A 19,270-nucleotide genomic window follows, 5' to 3' on the forward strand; every position below is an offset into this window, starting at 1 on the left:
AAAGAAGGTGGGGGCGGACAGGCAAAGAAGCATCAGAACAGCTGTTCTGGGAAACAAAGAGAAGATTGGCTGAACGTTTGAGCGTATGTTAGCCATGGCTTAAATCCAGGGGAATCCCGCTTTTGTAGGACAGAACTAGTACTTCAGGAGTTTCTTGAAAACTATGATGATATAATTACCAATAACAATACGAATCTTAATACTAATATGCTCTGGTTAGTATCCAATGGTGTTTCCTCTGCTGATGGGGGAAGCCTTCAGAACAAGTTTTAGGGAGGCTGGGGTGTGGGGGAAGAATCACCATAAATTGCCTTCCACTCCATTCCACCGACAGATGCTCCCCATCAATGGAGGGAATATCACTGGATATATAATATATTTTGCTTCTCCAAAATAAAATTTATTGTACTAATGGCCACAATCCAACACTGCTTGGAATTTTAATCATCGTTGCATGTACACAGCTGACACAAGACCTGCTTGTTGATTGTGTGTGTGTCCATGTATTTTAAGATCAGTGATGTATATTGTCATGTGAGTTGCTTCTTATAAAGCAGGTTGAAAATATTGATTCAAATGATTTTTATTCTGGTTTTATACACTGAGCATTAGCTACTGAATTATGTTGGCCACGAGCATGAGTTCACCATACAACAGCTGCTGAAACATTTAATTCTTTTAAGAGGCGGCAATGGAAATGAAAGTGTGTACTGTGAAGTGAATTTCCAGTTGCTTTTATTTGAAAATCCCACTCTAAGGGTTTCCCAGTTGGCAATTTCCCCATCTTCTGAAAGTGGGCAGGAGGTGCTTTTGTGAGGAAGGAATGATGATATGTGATATGTGATATTCCAATTTAAGCATTACAGACATGACTGTCTGGGGGGCTTTACATCTTCTTTTTAATTTAGATTGCCCGTGCTTGTTTATTAAACAGTGCTGTAGCTTGCTAACCTATGCAGCAGGGAATGCTGTTTGTCATTCGTTTCTGTGCAGCAAAATGTATTTACATACAGTTCAGTACTCTATTGCTTCATCTGTGGTGATGAGCTTCATAACCCTAACCTTACCGCTACTACTGCTAAAACATCTACTCCAGTGGCAAGAGTCATAGGTCATAGAGGTTATACGGTCATAGAGGTTATACGGGAGCTATCCACACAATGAATTTTAATCATGGCAGACACTTGCGTCAGAACCCCGCAGCGTATCGATACACAATGTTCATTTTTGCTGCCATGGGACTTCCTGTATTGCTTCTGAGTCAGCTTTGTCTTAAACCAGCTTTTAAAAACTCAGTATGAGAGCAGTCCGCTCCCTCCCAAATTAATTTATGACCATTCCTTCTGGGACAACTTCAGAATTTAAACAAACCTCCCTGCCTTCTATGGCTGGCTGAACCAAGATGATAATAAGGGCCATTTATGCATACATGTTAGTAGCTTCTGTCACTAAGCATTTGTTTCATTCTTCGAGCTGGAAGTGATAGCATATCCATTAATCCACTCTAAAATACTCTCTCTTTTTTGTAATTAGAAGTGTATTTGAGGACTAATGTTTTCTAAACCGTGCTGTTTGTTCCTTATGAAAATCAAGTCAAAAGAGGGGATGCCCTTCCTCTTTTTTAAAAAAAGCTAAATATGCCTAATAAATTCAAGATGGATAGAGAAGTGTATGCCACAGTGTCAGCTCCATAAGCAAACATGATAAATGTTAAGTCGGTTTTGAGCCCAGGGATAAGCTGTTCAGCACACAAGCGTAGCTGAATCTCTTTGCTGTGTTGTTATTCGTGGCAGCCAAATAAATGTCAATAATAAAAGAGAATTAAAGATTTTCATTTCCCAGAGGCAGTCCCTCTAATACGGCTTGATCTTCCATTTCATTTGTAATTCGTTCTTGTGTCAGGACGCAGCCATTCACCAGGCAGTGTGTGACATGAAGTCGTTTAATAATGATTAAGAACATAAAAATGCATGGCCTGTGGGGCAATTCTCCAAAGATATACCAATTTGTTATTATTTCCTCCATACACACTCATACACCCTTCCCCTCCTCTTGAATATGGATCAGCCTCCTCCAGCCCCGCAAACCGTACATTATAAAATGGTTTATGAGAGATGGGCTAATGCCAATGGGCACTACTAGCATGCTCATGAAGGTGTGTGCTTTAAGCCACCCTGTTGAGAGAATTTTCTACTCCTTAACAGCAGACGAGTTGCCTTCATAATCTAGCCTTTGTCCTGTGGCTCAAGCAACTTAGATAACAGTGAATGTTTGACTTTGGGGGGATAAAGCTGTCATTGAAATTCTACTCAATATTGATCCGGAGCAGATTCCAATATATAGTTAGCAGAATAAAAACTTAAACACGTTGCAGGATTCCCCAGAAATATACCAGAGGCAATTGTATTTCATCCAGCAGAGGAAGGAACTCATTCTGATTAGGTTGACATTAACGTGCTCTACAGATAGATTAACTAAGACACCATATACAGTGAGGGGGGAAGTATTTGATCCCCTGCTAAATTTGCCCATTTGCCCTCTGACGAAGAAATGACCAGGTGCTTCTAATCTTAGCTCCTTACATACAGTGAAGATACCAGGTAGCCTGACATCTGGCTGGTTGAGAGGGGATCAAATACTTATTTCACTCATTATAATGCACATCAATCTCTGACTTTTGTCTTCTGGGTTCCTGGGTGTTTTCCTGTTGTTGTTCTGTCTCTCACAGCTACAATAAACCTACCATTAAAATTATGGACCGGTCATTTCTTCGTCAGAGGACAAACGGGCAAATTTAGCAGGGGATCAAATACTTTCCCCCCTCACTGTAGAACGTGCGCTACTTTGATTTTGCATAAGGCCAAGGTTAAGTTGTTCACTGACACACAAGGCATTAGAAAGAGATAGCTTGCTGATTTGTTTAAAAATGGTACCCATTGTTCAGTGTGTCAAAACGGTAGGTGGTTTGCTTTTTAACAAGGTTTTCAAAGGTACTGAAAAAAGATGCTAAAAGTGCTGTCTTGGGCAAAGATGTGTCAACTCAACGGATGTATGATTATTCTGGGGGAGCAGACAATTGTGTGGAAAAGCTGTGGTCTTAGGGGGCTTCCCCTCCCCCCAAAAAGACACCCTTCCACCTAAAACTATCTGAATCCAAATATAGTCCTTGTTCTTTCATGCACAGGGCCCTAGTACTTTAATAGCACAGTTCAAGAGCGGTGCAAGCCTCTCTATCTCATCGAAAGCCTCCCACCTGAACTCAGGATCTCCTTGCAGATTGCTTGAATAAAGCTTTTTCATAATAGATTGTTTGCATGAAAACCTACACTCACACAGGAAGTTACCTGTGTGGGAGAGGAATTTGTGTCAATTTCCTCACCTCAGTGTGGCATCCTTGTTCTCCTGTGAAAGTACATAGGTAAAGGTAAAGGGACCCCTGACCATTAGGTCCAGTCGTGACCGACTCTGGGGTTGCGGCGCTCATCTCGCTTTATTGGCTGAGGGAGCCGGCGTACAACTTCCTGGTCATGTGGCCAGCATGACTAAGCCACTTCTGGTGAACCAGAGCAGCGCACGGAAACGCTGTTTACCTTCCTGCCAGAGCGGTACCTATTTATCTACTTGCACTTTGACGTGCTTTCGAACTGCTGGGTTGGCAGGAGCAGGGACCGAACAACGGGAGCTCACCCCGTCGCGGGGATTTGAACCACCAACCTTCTTATCGGCAAGTCCTAGGCTCTGTGGTTTAACCCACAGCACCATGGTGTTCCACATCACTGTTTACTGCACTGGAGTTAATTTCCTCAAAAAAAAAAAAAAATCCCTTGTAGTGATACTCCACCATTAGTTATGGGTAGGGTGAAATCTTACAGCCCAGTTGAAGCACACTCACAGAAAACATGTGTATTTATATTACATTTGTATTGTTTCCTAACATACATATATTTTGTATAGTTGCTCCCAAGGGAAGGGCTGTACTTAACTTCTTATAGCAAATCATTGGAAAAGGACCCAGACTTCTCCCCTTTCTTCAACTCAGATATTCATAGTAATGGTTGACATTCATTGTACCAGAAGACAACGCAGAATCAAATACAGAGAGAGTAATAAAGGGAAAATCCAGATGTGTTGAAATTAGTCAGCCCCTGCCATTTACTTTAAAGTGGGATTGCCCGTAAATTTGGGCACTGAAATTAAAACAGACATATCATGAATTTACCATATCATAAATTTATCAAGTTTCCTTCTTCTGCAGTAATAACAGACTCAGATTTAAAAGCTGACTTCTGTAGCCAGCTTAATGATAGATCAATAATATGTTGCTGTTAACATTTTTTTTCTTGCAGGATGCAGAAAGATCAATGTCTGTGGTGCCTTAGGTCATGATCAATACTTTTAATAAAACTTCCCTTTTTTTTTACCTTTGTACGCTTTTGCTTTTATTAATGTGCATCTCTTTTGTTTCAGACCATTAATGGTTTTCTGATAATGTCATACTGCCCAAGGTTGAGGCTGGTTTGAATTTAAACCTCTAGTTAACAGTGATTAAATTTGCTGGCATGCCTTACCTTGTAGAAGACATTAGCATTTGAATACAGTTCTGGTATTATTTAAGCTCAAATGTGCATGTGTGTTTTAAGCATTTTGGAAAGGGTAATTTACAAATAAGTGTCTTTATTAAGCAATAATGTTCTTGTTAGTAATGCAACAAACTATTACTGAAGCTCTCTCTATTGAGAGCTAGTGCAGATGTTCAGAAAGGGGTGTGGAACAATGCTATTGAGACCATATCATTTCTGAATGTGCACAGCCTCCTGCCAAACATCTGGCTGATTCTTCCCCCTACATTTTAAAGGGATACAGTCTCAAGAGGACTGTAGCACATGCTCCCCCCCCCCCCATGTTTCGATTGCCTCAGTATTTTTCAAACAACCTCTGGTTGATGATGTTTTGCTGCTTTGTTTTTTATAGATTTGAGATATATGGTTAACATACTTTGGCTGCAGCTAACAATTCTGTCAAGCAAAAGATCCATGCTTTGAAGCCTTAATGTGAAATATTTATGCAGCTTGCTATTATTGCTCCACACAAACATTCACACAGAAATTGCTTTACCGCCTTTGGGATTTGATCGCTCACATCATAGTCATCCAATTAGACAAAGTGGCCATTGGTTCAGGTCCTTGTGAGTTTACATTAAATAATTTAATATTTAGTTACGGCTGATGCCACCGGAGTCATACATTTTCCGTGTTTGATGATGACAATGATTGCACTTCCTAATAGTCCTTTTACAGTCTCATGAAAACAAAATGAGAACGTTATGTATGGAATGGTTCTTAACTGTCTTCATCTTGGGATATTCTCTTTGCTGGCCTTTGTACAGAAGGTGCTGAAGTTTGGAGGCGGAGGGGCTTGATCCCTCGGTGACCCTCATACCATGTACAGTGGTACCTCAGGTTAAGTACTTAATTCATTCCGGAGGTCTGTACTTAACCTGAAACTGTTCTTAACCTGAAGCACCACTTTGGCTAATGAGGCCTCCTGCTGCTGCTGCGCCGCCGGAGCACGATTTCTGTTCTCATCCTGAAGCAAAGTTCTTAACCCAAGGTGCTATTTCTGGGTTAGCAGAGTTTGTAACCTGAAGCATATGTAACCCAAGGTACCACTATACAGTGGTACCTCTGGATGCAAATAGGATCCATTCCGGAGCCCCGTTTGCACCCAGAGCAGAAGACAGCCCGTGTCTGGGCGCGCGCAGGTCATGATTTGCCGCGTCTGCGCATGTGCGTGATGTCATTTTGAGCGTCTGCGCCTACGCGAGCAGCGAAACCCGGAAGTAACCCGTTCCGTTACTTCCGGGTCGTCGCAGAGCGCAACCCGAAAATGCTCAACCCGAAGCTACTGTAATCCGAGGTAGGACTGTACTGCATAGTCTTGATCTGCTTAGAAAAATTACTTGAAAACTTGGGTTAATTTCCATTTTTAATTTGTTGCTGTAGCCCTCATCTTGTGACAGGAGTTGAAACAGAATTGTGGGAATCCTTGAATTCTTGCGGAAACAGTGCTTATAAGAACAACCCGGCAGAGGCAATGTTGTGATCCAGGGGAGGCACAGCTCAAGTCTAAAAGTGGCAGCCAAGAATCTGAAGGGCTAGAAGCAGGAAACTTGTCCAATATAAGCAGATGTTTGCGTTCCAGAAAGCAGCAGAGGCCTGGCTGGTGGTATTTTATATGTCTGTAGTGGATCCAGGAGGCTGTCTTCACAACACAGAGTACTAACCACTATATTCAATCACTATACGAGCCTTTGATTACTGTATTTTTTGCCCTATAGGACGCACTTTTTCCCCTCCAAAAATGAAGGGGAAATCTGGGTGCGTCCTATGGGGCGAATGCAGGCTTTCGCTGAAGCCTGGAGAGCGAGAGGGGCCGGTGCGCACCGACCCCTCTCGCTCTCCAGGCTTCAGGAAGACACCCGCAGCTTAGGCAGCCCTGCGGGAGGTCCCGCAGGGATGTCTGGGCTGCGGATAGCAGCCTGCTTCCCGGAGCGTCGGGCGCTCTGCTTTCAGGGCGCCCGACGCTCCGGGAACACATCCGCAGCATGGGGATGCTGCGGATAGCAGCTTGCCGCCCGGCGGACGGGGCACCCTGAAGCAGAGCGCCCCGCGCGCCGGACAGACATTCGCAGCGTGGGGAGCCCTGCAGGAGTTCCCCGCAGGGCTCCCCACGCTGCGGATAGCAGCCTGGCGGGTGGGGCGCCCTGAAGCAGAGCGCCCCTCACGCCGGGCAGACATCGGCCAACCCCACAAGCTCGGGGGACAGCAGGGAGGTGCAGCGCTGTCATCCCGCTGTTCCACGACCTGGTTCGGTTTCCCCGACCTGCTTTTGGGGGGGAAATAAAGGGAATTTTTTTCCCCTTTATTTCCCCCCAAAAAAACTAGGTGCGTCCTATGGGACGGAGCGTCCTATGGGATGAAAAATACGGTATTTTTAACAAAAGTTACCGGGGATCCTGCAGATGAGCTAGTGGGCTGACTTAGCACCTTGGTCGTGTTTTCTTGGGTAGACTTTTTCAAAGCCTCCATTTCAAGCTCTGGCCTGGGATAAATACAGCCAAATCAAAGTTTGGCTCTCCCAGACCCAAGTCACACAGTTGCATGTGACATTTCGGCAGCTTCACATGTGTCAGGTTTTTTTGGGGGGGGGAAGAAATGTGGTTGCTCATGCGCAAGCATGAAAATGCAGAAGTTCATGCTACTTCCTGTCTATAAAATGGGTGGAAGTCTTTGTATTAATTCCCTCTGAATTAATACATTGACTCATGTTTTGTTAATTTTAAGACTTCGGTTGCATTCTATGGCTTTTTAAATGTGTTTGTTGGAGGGGGTTGTTGGTTTATTTTTGCTTGTCTTTTATTATGCATTTTGTGAGCTTGTTTTGTATTCTTATGTTGTGAAACCACCACACACACACACACACACACCCGTGATCTTCGGGTGAAGGGTGGCATGCAGATTAAACAAACAAACAAAATAAATTGACATGGGGGGGGGGAGGGAGGAACTAGAGTGAATATTTTAGTGAATCATAGTATTCCAAATCTGGCTCCAATATTTGCATGTTAAACCCTAATAAGCCCTGGGCCAAATGTGGTGGCTGTTAGAAGTTATTCACAAAAAAAGTAGCAGAATTCAATTTGGATAACAGATATAAAAACTGCCATAAGCTGGTTATTCTCTGCTCTCTCCCTTCACATTGCCACCTGCTCAGGCAGTTCCATAGTGCTGTTTGCACAATATATTGTTGTCAGTGACAACTGAGCAAGAATTCTATAAGCAGTTGGCTATCAAATAGTGGCAAATTTAAAAGCTATGCAAATTGTGCTAGGACAGCCCAGCTTGTTTCAGCCTTCTTTTCTCTATTATCATATCAATTGAGTAAGCTCATGCCAGACAAAGCGAGGTTATGGGAACCACCTAGAGCATCACGCACCATTAAACATCAATGCCGCATACATGAACATCTGCAACACCGATTTTATTAACAGGATATAGTGGGAGGGGGATAAACAGCTTTCTTAATCACTTCATTGTAAAAAAAACCCAAAAAACCCCCCACGAACCCACAATATCCTAATGCTTGCATTGTTTATCAACAGCAAATTCACCAATAATTGTGTAATTATAGTCAGCTAGATTACAGTACCTATTGCACTCACTTGGTTTCTGTACAGATCTCTTGAAGTTCCATCTGCAAGCACTTCAGCAAGCAGTAACTACTAATGATATTCCTTTTTACTGCTCCTTGCACTGACAGGTGGGGATGTTTGTTTGCTTTTTACTGTGACTAGTTTGTGGCTCTTGCCAGAGGATTTTGTCTTACTTGCTCAGAACGGTTTAAAAGTTTCAGAATCATTAGAAACTTTACCTGAGGCTTTCGATAGCACAAGATTAGCGTATGTAATTGAGCTAGAAATCTGGAAAGAAAATGGGTAGCATACATTCAAAGTTTGCGTTACCAAACATAAAACGGTACAGTACAATAAAAAATGCAGAATAAAACTACAAAACTATAACTGGAATAATAAAGTGGCAGCATGAAGATATTGTTTCAATTAAAAGCAAAGCAAGAAACTAAATACTGAAAGCTTTTTGAATTAAAAAGATATTCAGTATAAAGTAGGCCCGCAACTTGCAGAGGGGTTTCTTTCTGGGGATTGCACCTAAAGCCAAAATGGTGTATAGCTAAAACTCATTGGGTCTAGTGGTGGTTGCTTTTCCTGGAATCCCACCTCCATGCCACTACCAATAAGTCCCATTGTCTTGTGCTTGCTGTCTAATTCCATGTATGAGTAGAACATAGAACAAGACTTCTGAAACTGATCCTAATTAAGTGTTGGGGAAGTTGATTCCTTAGGTAACCTGATTAATGAGCCAGCTTTAAAAGCCAACATTTGTTGTTGTTTAGTCGTGTCCCACTCTTTGTGACCCCATGGACCAGAGCACGCCAGGCACTCCTGTCTTCCACTGCCTCCCACAGTTTGGTCAAATTCATGTTAGGAGCTTTGAGAGCACTGCCCAACCATCTCGTCCTCTGTTGTCCCCTTCTCCTTGTGCCCTCAATCTCTCCAAGCATCAGGGTCTTTTCCAGGGAGTCTTCTCTTCTCATGAGGTAGCCAGAGTGTTGGCTCCTCAGCTTCAGGGTTTGTCCTTCCAGTGAGCACTCAGGGCTGATTTCCTTTAGAATGGATAGGTTTGGTCTTCTTGCAGTCCATGGGACTCTCAAGAGTCTCCTCCAGCACCATAATTCAAAAGCATCAATTCTTTGGCGATCAGCCTTCTTTATAGTCCAGCTCTCACTTCCATACATTACTACTGGGAAAACCATAGCTTTAACGATACGGACCTTTGTTGGCAAGGTGATGTCTCTGCTTTTTAAGATGCTGCCTAGGTTTGTCATCACGTTTCTCCCAAGAAGCAGGCATCTTTTAATTTCGTGACTGCTGTCACCATCTGCAGTGATCATGGAGCCCAAGAAAGTAAAATCTCTCACTGTCAACATTAAAGCCAACATTAGCACTTTAATTTGAGCCCAGTAACAGGTAGGTAACTGACATAGCTGGAACAAAATCAGAGTTAGGTGCTCTGATCTTCAGGGTAAAATCTATGTGATGCTGCTCACTTGCTTGCAAATGGTTAGTCACTTTCTTCCAGATTCAAAAGTTATTTATACCCTTGAAACATAAAATGCTCTTTATATCCATTGTTATCGTCTCCCAGACTTGCAGTAGGAGGGAGGGCAGTTTGCACTATCTTCCCACCTCAGGCTTTCCAGTGCCTTAGATGAGTTCCACCAATAGCGTTCCAGTTATGCCATTGAAGAAGCCATGTAGATTGGGAGTGATCTCTTGATTTCTAACAAACCTTTTCCTACCCTAGAATTCCTGCTGTGGCTTTGCAGTCTCCTTTTCTTTGGTCTCCCAGTCTGTATTCTGGGACCAGAGGAAGTGTCTTGCCACAATCTACGTTGGGTCTCCAAAGGAGCTCGGTACCTCTATGTCACAAAATAATAATCAAGTTTTCCAGCTCTCTAGAACTTTTCATCTGGCAGGATGTTAATCAGAAAGGAACTGGGAGTGGTATAGTTACTCCCTAGGCTGCTGTTTGTAACAGTCTTGAACTGGAACTCTGGAGAAGGAATGCTTGTCCCTTAGAGCAAACTATTCCTTCATTCTACGTACTAAGCCACATAGAAACTTGGGAGGTGTTTTTTGTCATGTAGCCTGGTCCCTAATTGTTAAAGGCTTTTAAATGCACCAACCAGCACTTTGAATTGGGCCTGGAAGCCGCTTTAGATGATGAAGCGCTGCCTTAATATGTTCAAATGTTTCGTTCTGGTTAGTTATCCTCCAGCCGTTTTCTGGTCCTCTTTAAAAGGCAACCCCACAAACAACGCATAGCAGTAATCCATCTTCCAGTGGATTACTGAAAGCAGAATGTGTCTTCTACCACGACAGTGAATTGCATGGCCATCGCTGACAAGAATCCCAAAAGGAGGTTCCATGCATGACATTATGTGGCGCGTACAGAGAATTCCTGCCCTAGGGTCCTTGCAGCAAAAAATCCCTTCCTGCCTATTCATAGTGATGAATGTTTGGCTAATAAGTGACAATTCAGCACCCTTTAACACAGGGAAAGAGAATTGTACATTTGGCTAATTTATGAATAGAAAGTCGCCTATGCCCTTTTAAAATATGTGGGGGGTTTTGAGGGGGGGTTATTGGACGCAGGTGGCGCTGTGGGTTAAAGCCTCAGCGCCTAGGACTTGCCGATCGAAAGGTCGGCGGTTCGAATCCCTGCGGCGGGGTGCGCTCCCGCTGCTCGGTCCCAGCGCCTGCCAACCTAGCAGTTCGAAAGCACCTCCGGGTGCAAGTAGATAAATAGGGACCGCTTACCAGCGGGAAGGTAAACGGCGTTTCCGTGTGCGGCTCTGGCTCGCCAGAGCAGCGATGTCACGCTGGCCACGTGACCCGGAAGTGTCTTCGGACAGCGCTGGCCCCTGGCCTCTTGAGTGAGATGGGCGCACAACCCCAGAGTCTGTCAAGACTGGCCCGTATGGGCAGGGGTACCTTTACCTTTACCTATTGGTTTTTTAAATTTTGATTATATATTTTCTGGTTTTTTTATTTTGTTCTGTGATCACCCTGAGATCTCCGGGTATAGGGCGGTATATAAATTCAGATAGTCATAATCATAATCATAGCTGGATCAATTGTAAATGGAGATGTGAAGTTAATGCAGCAATGCCAAGGAAGAGAACTAACAACTTTATTGACCCCCTGCTCTTCTCTGAAGAAGCTGGCTCATCAATTAATGTCTTGGTTGCAGCACCAAGGCTGCTAACACAGAATAACAGACTGCTTGATCTGGCTTTGCCGGCATTTTTTTTTGTGTGAAAAGCCTTCAGCGCTTCCATCTTGGCAGAAAGATTCAAGATGTGCACTTTTTGAAAAACACAACAGTGTTCAGCTGCATGTGGAACGTGCTGATGAACGCCGAGCTTACCCAAGTAGCTGTCTCGGCAGTCAGCAGGAATAAAATGGCAACAAAGCCGAAGGATAAAAGAAATGTTGACAGAACAAGGTGAGCCAAAAGATGATAAACACCTGTGGGGGGAAACAGGTGCCAGTATAAATGTGGCGCTTTGTACATGTGGCACCGTGTTGCTTCATCTCCATATCAGAAAGGGCATCCTGCCTTCAAAAAAATACATAGCAAGAAGAATCTCTGTTAGAGTTCAGGGTCGTGTCATTAGTTGTTTTAGAAAATTCGCTTTCAAGTACAGCTGTGAAATTGCAAATAAAGACATTAAAGGCAATTGGCGAAAGGTAATTCCAGCTAGTCTCACCTGTAAGACCGTGTTATCTTTATCTCTCCAGGTAGATTTTCCATTGGAAGCCGCCCAGAGTGGCTGGGGAAACGCAGCCAGATGGGTGGGGTATAAATAAAAAATTATTACTACTACTACTACTACTACTATTATTATTATTATTATTATTATTATTATTATTATTATTATTATTATAAAGGGATCCCTGACCATTAGGTCCAGTCGTGACCGACTCTGGGGTTGCAGCGCTCATCTCGCTTTATTGGCCGAGGGAGCACACGTACAGCTTCTGGGTCATGTGGCCAGCATGACTAAGCCGCTTCTGGCGAACCAGAGCAGTGCATGGAAATGCCGTTTACCTTCCCGCTGGAGTGGTACCTATTTATCTACTTGCACTTTGACGTGCTTTCAAACTGCTAGGTTGGCAGGAGCAGGGACCGAGCAGCGGGAGCTCACCCCGTCATGGGGATTCAAACCACCGACCTTCTGATCAGCAAGTCCTGGGCTCTGTGGTTTAACCCACAGCGCCACCCGCGTCCCTATTATTATTACTATTATTATTATTATTACTATTATTATTATTATTATTGCGAACAGAAACCAGAATCAAAGACCTAGAAGGGCCTAGAAGGAATCAAAGACCTAGAAGGAGTTGGAGTTGGACATCTGGAAGGCCACAGGTTCCATCCTCGCCTACCCTGTTTCTCAAACTTGGGTCTCCAGCTCTTGTTGGACTACAACTCCCACCATCCCTGACCACTGGTCATGCTAGCAAGGGATGGTGGGAGTTGTAGTCCAACAACAGCTGGAGACCCAAGTTTGAGAAACATTGCAATGGTGCGGAATTTCTCAGCTATCCAATTTACTGCAAGGAGGGAGTGCCGTTTTAATCATCTGCCTCTGGCTGGCTCTCAGAGAGCACCACAGAAAACTCTCTGTAAGTCACAAGTGTACTACAGAAAATTACTTTCAGCAAAAATTAACAAGAGGGTTCATGCCAATGAACCACTGCTGATGGGGGAGGTCAGAGGTCCCCATGTTTGTGTCCTATCATCTCTGTGATTTCAGAAATTGCAGGCAATAACTTGCATTAGACTGCAGTGTTTCCCAACCTTGTGCCTCCAGATGTTTTTGGCCTACAACTCCCATCATCCCTAGCTAGCAAGACCAGTGGTCAGGGATGATGGGAGTTGTAGGCCAAAAACATCTGGAGGCACAAGGTTGGGAAACACTGCATTAGAGGACTTTGTCGGGCTGGGCAGTAGGTTTTCCCACAAACGTTTTGCCTATCACTGGCAAAACATATCAACCCTTATTGTAACTCAATAGCTTGTTGACTTGATAATTTGAGTAACACAGAACATTGGCCAAATACACAGGAACAGTAAATGAAAGGATACAGCTCAATTGATTTCAGCCGTTCCCTGCTGCATGAGCGAACACAGATAATGTAGCCCCTTATCTGTACAGTAAATCAATTTCTATTTTCCTCCCTTGGCTCTTCATTCATAATAATTAGTACCTCCAAGGAGAAAAATGTCCACAGATTTGACAAAGTATTTAGTTTTTGTCCTTTTGCCAGAATGTCCCCAACGTGCTATTTTCCACATACGCTTGCTTAAATTTGGAGGGGGGTATTTTTAAAATAATAAAAAATAGATTAATGGGTCAAAAAAGAAAACCTAAAACCAAAATGCAGTTAGATAATAGTGCTGTAAAGCAACGTTTTAAAATAAGGGTAATTTAAAATGACAAGTCATGTCATAAACTTGACTACATTCTTGAAAAGTGAAAGAGGGATATTTTTAATTTATGCCTTCTAGCCTAGTTGGCTGTTGAGTTCATATTGAGCAACATGATGGGTATTTTTATAGTTTTACTGTAAATTGTTGGGGGAGGGGAGTATCTTACTAAGCCACATTCTGTTTCTTTTCTGAGTAGCTTTAACCCAGAGCTATGTTTTTAAAGGTTTGCTGTGCAAACGCACGATTCAGGAGCTCTTGCTAGAAAACGCCTGTCAAAACTGTGATTATGATAACTAGCATCCTAATGAGTTGTGTTCCATATGTGGGAAATAATCTATAAACTAAATAAACTGTTGCATAATTTATACTAAAATGTGCATATAATTATTTTGAAGGGAGGTAAATCCTATACATTCCAATTACAGCAGCAATTAAGTGAAATCATTTGGATACTAATTAGGTGATCCTAAAAGGATCATAGACTTGTGTACTTAATTATCAAAGGAACAATCAACAACTCATTTAGGATGAATAAATTTATTTCATTTGGAGGGTCAGATCCTTCACTGGTTGCTAATGCCACTCTTTCAGAATTAATCCCACTGAGATCAGTGTGATTTACTCCATGTTTTGATGCAGTTGGGAGCTGAATCTAACCCTTAGGGATTAGCAGAAATTTCAAATCTCATTGTACAAGCATCATCTTCTCCTCCATATAGATATAAAAGCTACATGAGTCTTGAGAAAAGCCACTTAGTAAGCAAACCTCTGTTCTTAGAAGCAAGAAAAAAATTAGTAGTCTGTGGAGATCTTAATTAAAGGAAACAGAGTTTACAAAGCCTGAGGGAGGAATTGGTGGAACCAAAAGAAGATTATAACCCTGTAATTTTACTAAACACATCAGTGATAAAATCGGAAATAAGGGTTTAAATGTGTACCTGTAGTAGGGCATGACAGCAGCCGTGTTCAGACAATCAAATCCTGACTTAAAAACCCAATATTTCCAGAAGCTCTGTTCACCTACCTGTAGCATTTGCCTTCTTCATTTGTCTCTTCAGCTGGCAAACAAGTCAGGAAGCCACTTAACCACAGATTTCCATGGCATCCACATGAGAAACTGGGATGTGTTGGCACTTGAGAGTTTGCCCTTACAAAAGTAATTTTATACATTAGCCCACATTCTGCTATGCTGTAATTTTTATAGGGATATACCATCCAACTTTACGTCCGGAGACCTCAGATGAATTCTTTGCCTTCATCTTACTGGGCAAATTCTAAGCCTCAGCATAGCTGTCAACTTTTCCCTTTTCTTGCGAGGAATCCTATTCGGAATAAAGGAATTTCCCTTTAAAAAAGGGAAACGTTGACAGCTATGAACCTCAGATCACAGAAAACCACACTGATCTTGGTGGAACTAATTCTGAAAAAGTGGCATTAGAAACTAGAGGAGGATCTGACGCTCCTCCATATGAAATAAATTTATTCATCATGAATTATCTAGGTCTTAATGGTTAAAGGGGAGCTGAGTTACAAGTCAGAATTGCCTGCATTTTAAACTATTTCTGATTGTTTGTGGATTTCGTTATATTCTCATTTCAAAAGGCATAATATATGTGCAGGTATTTTGTCTTTTTTCTCTCTCTCTCTGCTGTGGCTGTCTTGATAACCTTACATTGTATTTGATGCTGATGAACGGTAGACCAAATAAACAGAAACTTGTAGTTCTGACTTCTGACTTGAGCAGCTGTGTTGATAGCATGGAGAAGTGGTGTGTTTTGGCAGTTCAGTGGAACAGTTCCAACTCCTATTAAAAACAAACCTAGTGGACAAAGATGGACTTTTCCAATCTATATTAATTGTTGCTCTTTTAAAATGTTGTGACACATGGCATCAAAATAAGATCAAGCAACTTGCACGCGCATGCAAGTTTACGAAACTTGTCTCCTATCCTCTGTGGATTTTTCAATCGAGCCTAAAATGACAATTACAAACTTACTTCAAGGATATACAAGTTTTGAGTTGGAACTTCTGTACGCATCTAGGGAGCGCAGAATAGCCCTGTGTCTATTTTGCTGTCTGCCCATCATGCATAATCCCGCACAACAACCCTGTGAGGTAGGTAAGACTGAGAGGCAGCAACTGTCTGAAGGCCCCACCTAATGAGCTTCATGACCAGGTGAGGATTTGAACCCAAATCTCCCAGGTCCTAGTTGGACACTCTAACCGCTACACCTCACACACTGCGTGATTAACTCACGTTGCATCTATTTTATATGGCTTTTGCGGGCGGGGAGGGAAGTTGCTCTGTTGTTAGGTGGTAGCCTTATCAACAGCTATCAGCTAACTTAACTACCTGTATTTAAAACATTTATATTCCTCCTTTTAAATGAATTTTCAAAGTGGCTAACAGTAAGAGGTAAGCAGACATCACTGTAAAACCACAACAGAAATTAAAACATAAAAACAGTGAACTAATTGCAATTTGGTAGTGCCAGTAGCAACAAACCCTGTAAAAAGCTGGGGGGGAGGGGACTTTTTCTATTTTACTCTAAAAATCAGCCTGATAAGTAGAGCAAATTCCAAAGGCAAGGTGAAATCTGGGTGGGGTTTTTTTTCTGTTTGTCTGAAATGTGTTCATGTGTCAAAAGTAGTTAATTCCCGTAAGGGCTGAGAGATGATGTGGGACATAAAAGAAGACTCACGTGAGCCATACCAGTAACCATACGGTTTTATCCTAGAGCAAGACATTTGGTGGGCTGTGCTTTTTCCTGTAGGAAAATCTGTCTGTGAAATCTATCTAAATTTCACAATATCTTTTTCCTGCAAAAATCTCAAAGTGTCTGGCAGCATGTGTGGCATGCAATATCATGCCTTTGACTGGTTCACATCCTGAATTTATATCCTAATGTAAGCAAGATGGGACCAAACAAAGAAAGTGCTAAATGTAAGCTTTGGAAAATGTGTATCAAAAGGTGGAGATGTTTTCAAGCTTGGTTGGATCCCATTGAAGACAGTGGGAGAAGCATTTGATCATCTTGGGCATTTCTTGAGCACTGCTGAACGGAGAGCAAAAGACGGCAATGCAAGTATGTTGTTGCCTTCTGTACTGTCCCCCTTCCCGTGATAATTTCAGAAAGGAAGGAAATATACTCCACACAGTTTAATGGGCACTTTGCTTTATTGGTATGTTGCATGTTTTAAGGCTCAGATGAAACAGATTCTGGGGTGGAACTCTCACAAAAATTAAGCCTTGGGGCAGGGGAGGAGATGAGCCTGTGTGATGCTGCCTATATTGTTTGATTTCTGGGCCCAATTCAGAGTGTTGTTTTTTTACCCATAAAGCCTTAAACGGCTCAGGACTGCAGTACCTCAAGGATGCTTCTCCCCATATGAACTGATCCAGACCCTGCAACCATCATCTGAGGCCCGTCTTTGTGTGCCTCCTCCACAAGAGGTCCAGAGGGTAGCAACATGAGCTTGGGCCTTTTCAGTGGTGGCTCCCCTCTTGTGGAATGCTCTCCCCAGGGAGGCTCGCCTGGCGCCTAAAGATATGTAATGAAGGCTCCAGGCAAAAGCATTTCTCTATTCTAATTAACATTCTGTGGCCTTTTAAATGTGCTTGTGGGAGGGGGTTTTGTGTTCTCACTTTGGATTTTTATGTCGTGATCTTTAGATGAAGGGCAGCATACAAATTAAATGAATAAAATTTGGCCGAATGTTTTGGGGTTTTTTATGTTCAGTGCCTTTTAAAGCTTCAGCCTTTTGGGGATGGCTTGCTTTGTGCAAGGAAGAGAGTAAAGGTAAAGGTAAAGGGACCCCTGACCATTAGGTCGGTCGTGACCGACTCTGGGGTTGCGGTGCTCATCTCACTTTATTGGCCGAGGGAGCCGGCGTACAGCTTCTGGGTCATGTCGCCAGCATGGCCAAGCCGCTTCTGGCGAACCAGAGCAGCGCACGGAAACGCCGTTTACTTTCCCGCCGGAGCGGTACCTATTTATCTACTTGCACTTTGTCGCGCTTTTGAACTGTTAGGTTGGCAGGAGCAGGGACCGAGCAACAGAAGCTCACCCCGTCGTGGGGATTCGAACTGCCGACCTTCTGATCGGCAAGTCCTAGGCTCTGTGGTTTAACCCACAGTGCCACCCGCGTCCCTAAGGAAGAGAGTAGCTGGCCCTTAATTTCTACAGAGCGGGACACTAGGGCTGAAATTCACCTTTGAGCCTTGTTATGTGTTTCTGCTCCTTTATCCTAAGGGTCAATCTACATGTAATATGGGCATTCCATGATTGGAGCTCCTGGAGTCTTTTCATGTTGCAGAGAGCAGGTATAGAGACACGCTGCCCCATTTGCATCAGGGTGCGGTGTGAAGTGAGGAGGAGATGCAAGTCTTTGTCACTATGCTGATTCTTTGCCACTTTGCTTGGAACAGAGAGAAGAGCCAGGCGGCCCTTGTGTTGCTGCTCAGGCTGACTGGGGCAGCAGCCTCCTCAGAACCACTCTCTCTCGTGCATCAACTCAGCTCAGCCCCACGCCCTGGCTAACCCATCTCTTGCAGGCACACACTTCTCATTGTGTGAATTTGCTCCTCACTTGGGCTCGGGAGGAAAACCATATACACTCTGTTACAGCACTCGAGCATAACGGGCTGGGAGAGGAAACACAGTGCTGTAGCACTTAGGGGCGCTTCCGGAGGGTTTTCGTTGTTGTTTGCGACGTTCACGGAGGTCTCTGCAGTTTCCCTGCTGCGCCCTCCCTTTCTCATGACTCTTGTAATCACCAGTTCCAGATCACTCTAGAGTTTCCTGACAGTGCTCGGCTGAGATTGCCTCCATTCACACACAACTGACAACTCACTTCCACCCACATTACTTAAACAAGCGTAACTTGGTGAGCTAACCATCAGTTTGCAAATTTCTGGGTGAGAGACCTGAACTGTGTGCGTGTCTGCGTAATAAACGGCATTAATTCATTGGAACTCATTGCTGGTGCTTGCCATTGCGGGTCAGTTTTATTCTTTTCTATTGCTGTTCAATTAAAAATATGCAGAAGGCTTGGCCGCTTTTATACATTGGCCCACGCTTCTTAGGTGTGTGACGCTTGTGGCCTCCCCTGCTTTAATGGCAATCGTTCACAATGAATGCACTGCAAATGGAAGGATATCTACCCCAGCCAGCAGACTACCATGTGTATAAAGCTGGGTTACCTTTAATTGATTTATTAGATTAGATTCAGTAAACAGGTACCTGCTGCAATCTGCAGGGGGTTATTTTTGTTGGCAGCTGTCTGTCTCAAGAGACAGTGGAGTGTGCCTCCTTGGGTGAAGTCAAACTGCTGTGTTAGCACCAGAGTGACCTCCCCAGGGCATAAGCCTGGGCATTGTGTACAGAGGTCCTAGGCTGCTCAGCCTCACGGATGTGGTCCAAAGGAAAGCAGAGCACTTTGACACCAGCTTGGCTGCAGGAGTTACCAAAAGGAGCTGTACAAGGCTCTATCCAGCTTCCTTGCTTGAACTGTTTTGCATGATTGCTCTCGATCATCCTAAACATTTTGACAACTGTCTAGTGTGCTGCATCACGCTGCCACGTTCCTTATAGTGGTACCTATGCACATTTTTTAAAAACAAACAAACCCAC

General features: G+C 43.4%; 1 protein-coding gene across 3 annotated transcripts in view; it reads left to right on the plus strand.

Moving 5' to 3' along the window:
- The window catches only part of ADK (adenosine kinase), a 196,500-nt gene that overhangs the window by 158,662 nt on the left and 18,568 nt on the right, over positions 1-19,270 (plus strand). The gene's annotated exons all lie outside the window — the stretch shown is intronic.

This window comes from Podarcis gaigeae (assembly GCF_964106915.1).
Source record: "Podarcis gaigeae genome assembly, chromosome: 5".
Lineage (NCBI taxonomy): Eukaryota > Metazoa > Chordata > Lepidosauria > Squamata > Lacertidae > Podarcis > Podarcis gaigeae.